The sequence below is a fragment of the Gambusia affinis genome, linkage group LG24 (assembly GCF_019740435.1).
Source record: "Gambusia affinis linkage group LG24, SWU_Gaff_1.0, whole genome shotgun sequence".
NCBI lineage: Eukaryota > Metazoa > Chordata > Actinopteri > Cyprinodontiformes > Poeciliidae > Gambusia > Gambusia affinis.
In genome coordinates this window covers 1687920-1692635 of record NC_057891.1, presented here as the reverse complement: position 1 = coordinate 1692635, position 4716 = coordinate 1687920, and the positions used below count along the sequence as shown (strand labels likewise).

Sequence of the window (4716 nt, the reverse complement as noted above, 5' to 3'; positions counted from 1 at the left end):
TTTTCTGCTTTTTCAGCCATTTCATCGACCCAGATCATCATACTGCCTCCGCCGTGTCGGACATTTCTTTCGCTGGATCAGTTCAAAGCTTCTTTCAGAGGCTTGAGGTTCAGTTTTCCTGTTCTGTTGTAACCTTTGACCTTTAGCAGGTTAATTAAAATGTTGGTGTCTGAAACGTTCTGATGTTTGGGTGAATTTGGAGAGACGTGCAGTGGAGCTAAATCGTTTTAGCTTAGCAGCTAACTTTGAAAATATTTATCAAATTTAGCTTCTAATTTTTCAGCATTAATTTTTGTAAACTTTGAGTTGAATAAAGTTAAACGTCTGTGTGAAAAGTTTTAGTTATGAATATAAATTCATGCTCTTATTTTGAAGAGGGCAACGCAGCAGTTTGAATGAAAACATGTTTGAAATACATTAAACTAAAAATATTAATGTGGTGATATTAGATGTAAATTATGTCAAATTTAAATGGGCAGATGTATCACTTGAACTGAAATTAGCGCTTTAGCATTAGCCTCTACTAAATCCCATGTTAGCGCTTTAGCATTAGCCTCCACTAAATCCCATGTTAGCGCTTTAGCATTAGCCTCCACTAAATCCCATGTTAGCGCTTTAGCATTAGCCTCCACTAAATCCATTGTTAGCGCTTTAGCATTAGCCTCTACTAAATCCCATGTTAGCGCTTTAGCATTAGCCTCCACTAAATCCAATGTTAGCGCTTTAGCATTAGCCTCCACTAAATCCCATGTTAGCGCCTTAGTGTTAGCATATGTTTAGGATTGGTGCTTCAGGGATACCACTGGAGATGATGGTGTTTTAAATTTTCTTCTTCTTTCTTTCTGTAGAACAGAAATAAATAGATTTGAACTCACAACCCTTCACATATTGGTTGTTCTCTCAGGTTTTTGCTGATTTCTTTTCCCTCTTTGCATGTCTGTTCACATCTGCAGCAGGTTTTCCACTAAAATACTTGCTGATGTTTTCCTGGCTTGATGTTGCTGTCAGCCTCAGTTACTTATAAGGATTCAAAAGTAACCAAATTTAGAGATTTTAAAGGAATGGCTTGTATTGAGTTGAGGCCTGCTCTGCGGCTCTTTGAACCTTTTGTCAGGCGGTTTTAATGTTTGTGAGCCCCACATCGTGTTTCCCTGAACTCCTCCGTCTTTCATATGTCTTCCTGTGAGGTTTGCGTTTGTCTTTCTCTGGATTCGCCGCTCAGCGAGGCTGTTAGCGGAGTCGACAGCCCACTGATCTGCCATCAAACCGAGCAGCGCTGCAGGTAGACGGCATGTAAAGGCTTTGCTTTGAGACTACCTGTCATCGCACATCAGCAGATTACGCCGCTCTGCTCTCTCTCTGCTCTCTGCAGCAGCTACTGCAGCATCTGTGAGACGTTACGACTCGACACGGAGCTGCAGATAATCGGAGGCGTTTCAGTCACGTCATCGAGACGCGGGCCCCGCCGCCGCGAACTCCAGCGCTCGCAGAGCGGCAGAAATCAGAGCCAGATGGGCGGCTGAAACCAGAGAGCTGCAGGTGAAGACTTCACTTCTTCTTCTCTCTGTAACATTTAGATCTAACGATCAGATTTATATCTAAAGGGAGGGTTTTAACGCCTTTTGGCTTCCAGCAGATAAATAAATTTGATTTGAAGAGTCGGATCAGGTCAGGAGGAGATGAGACAGAAACATCTTTAAAAACAGAAATACAGCAAATTATATGATGATTTTCTATCCTAAACCTGTATAACTACAACTTTCCTTATGCTCATAAAAAAAGCTGTCAATTTATTTTACATGTTCAACGATAAGCTAAGCATGCAATATTTAAATAAAAGTAATCCAATTTTTTGTAGAAAAGCGATGAGTTGAGCCAAAACTTGAAAAGTTGTTAAAAAAACACTAAAGTAGTTTAGTGCAAATATCTCAGTACTTTTAAAATAAGACATTTTAGCAACACAGCAGCTTGTTTTAAGAAAATAAAACCTTAATATTGATGGAAAAGTAGCAGATTATTTCTGCTACTGGCAGCCAGAAGTTTTTAAATAAGGATTTATTGACTGAAGACAAACTCCTATATTGTGCTGAAAAGGGAAGGAACTTGAAGGTATTTTTATCTGTATTCATTCATCAGGTCATTTGCTGAATCGTTGGTTATTTTTCAGACACTAAAAACTATTTTCACAAGTCTTAAATTTACTTTTCAGAAATTTACCAGCAGCTTAAACTTTAATTTCTTTAAACTTACATTCCTGAAAGTTGATAGTTTAATTCTCAAAATGTTGAGTTTATATTCAAAGAAATTAGAGGCTACTTTACAAAACCAAAAGGTAAATTATACAGGACTTTTTCTTGAATGAAAATTAAGGTTTAGTTTCTCAAAGTTTAGAAATCAAGAAGCCAAAAGGTAGAAGTTACTTTTTATTTCTCCCAAACTTTTACCTTCATTTTCATTTTCACTTAATTTTTAACTTTCTAGAAGATTTGAAAACTATTTTTTCTTTTTGGGGATTTTAGAAATATTTTTTGAGATGGAAACAAAACATTTAGCCAAAAACTAACGTTAAACTGACACTAAAATACATTTACTTATTCTTTTCTTTTGTTGCAACCATCACAATCGTCATGTCAAAACTTTAACAAAAAGATGAGAGGAAGCATAAAAACCATTTTTATAAGTTTGAGAATCAAAATTAAACTATTTGTGCTGCAAGACGACTTCAAAAATCTTCTGTGTCGTTTTGTAAATATTACATGTGCAACTTTTAAAAGCAGTTCAAAGGAACCGATCGTAAATTTGTGCAGATCAAAGATTTCCCTCAACGTTTCTCAGCTCAGCACTTTAAACCTTAAAATATTGGACACCAGACAGGAAACAATAAATAAAGTTATGACTGAATATTAACTTAATTACCAAGAGGTTTGGTGTATTTGCTGATAATGTGTTGCTGTCGATAAACGTCTTTCTGCTCATTAAACTCAAATAAAATTCAAATATTGATTCACAGTTTAAAAGCGGCGCATCTCTTTAAGCATCTTTGCTGCATGTGTTCAGCTTATCTGAATATCTGCTCTCCATGTGTTTGAACAGCATCTCGCCCTCGTGGGACTTGAGCTAAATTAAACATGACTGGGTGCCAAGCTGGGGCCGGCGCGCCGCAACGCGGAGAACATGTAAAAAGGCCAGACGGGTTTCAACGCGGAGACGGTGACGCGCCCGGACACTCGGCGCTGGAGCTGCAGCGGCGAGCGCCGTGGAAACGGGATCGCTTTGCATAATGGCAGCGGCGCTCGGCGGGAAGACGCAGAGGCAGAGTGGAAGGTCAGCGGCTGCAGAGGAAAAAGAGAAATGACAAAACACTCCTCTATCACCGACGGTAGAGCCGATGCAGCCTGGAGAAGCCCAGGGTTTGGTGAGCAGGTCACTGCTAACAATCTCCAGCCTCACAAAACTGGTGAAGAACGTAAAATAAAACTGAAACGGAGCAGCTCTCCAATCTGAAATAAATAAATATCTGGGAACACAAACCTGTGATTCATTCAGAACGGGGCTCCACTGCCGTAAGCGTGAAAAATTGTTAGGAAGAGACAAGTTAGCTTGATAGGTCAGAGTTTTTTCTTCCACTGTACTTTCAGACAGCCTCTTTATGCAGAATGATGGTGGCTGTACAATAAGAAATATCGATATGGAAACATTTAGCAGTAACATTCCTCTCTACGGTGGGATCCAGATATCAAAAATACAGTAACTAGCTCCTACCTTTTACTTGTTTTCTCAAAATTAACCTTTATATCCAACAAACAGGATGTAGAAGAGAATGAAGTAACAATTAATATTATTCTGAGAACCTTAATTTCACCTGGAAAATCCCAGAGATTAAATGATCCAGCTTTGAATTTTACGGTGACATCTTGAGAAATGTTCCTCAAATTGTTCCTGTTTCGTGAGCAGGCCCACAGCATGATGCTGCCACCCCCGTACCTCACGCTGATGTTTCTTCTCTGGTTATCAAGCGTTTCTTTTTCCTGACCGTTTTAGCTCCATATTTTCGGACATGTCTGTATTTATCTGTTGTTTTTACAGCGGTGGGTTTTTTGTCTCTACGTCTGACTATTTAGAAAACATTTTCATGTCTTTTGCTTTTTTCTGGTGTTTGTTGTCACATTTTGCAGCCATATTTGTTAAAATCAGGGACACAAGACCCGCCCTCTTGATGATGTCACACCAGGAAGTAGAGTGACCCAAACACTTAATAATCTTATTTTATTCAAACTTCTGACTTTAGACACCGGAATAAAACATTATATTTACTGATAATTGTGGTCAATAAATCCTTTCGTGACATTAAATGTCCAATGTGACGCGGCGTGTCGTGGTCCAGCAGACAGCCTGAGTCAGAGCCGGTTTGGTTAACATGGACTCTATATTTAGCCCGACATCTGAAGCATCCACAGAGTCTAAATGTGGGAAAAGCCTGTCCTCCTTCCTCCCTGGGTGTCTGATGTTTCCCAGCATGCACCACTGCAGCATGGATGTGCATGTAAGAGCGTGAATCAGTGTGTGTCTGGAAGTGAGAAGTGTGTGGAGAGTCTGGTTGTGTTGCCCGTTTGACCGTGTGGGAGAGTTTTCTTGTGTGGGTGTGAGAACTTGTGTGTGTGTGTGTGTGTGTGTGTGTGTGTGTGTGTGTGTGTGGAGGACTGTGGGAGGACTTCC

General features: G+C 39.7%; 1 long non-coding RNA gene across 1 annotated transcript; it reads left to right on the top strand.

Annotated features, from left to right (window-relative positions):
• Positions 1-627: 627 nt before the first annotated feature.
• Positions 628-4215, top strand: LOC122827001. The gene is made up of 3 exons (XR_006369915.1): positions 628-1282; positions 1373-1539; positions 3094-4215. It is a non-coding gene; the product is annotated as an uncharacterized LOC122827001 (long non-coding RNA).
• The last annotated feature ends 501 nt before the right edge of the window (positions 4216-4716 follow it).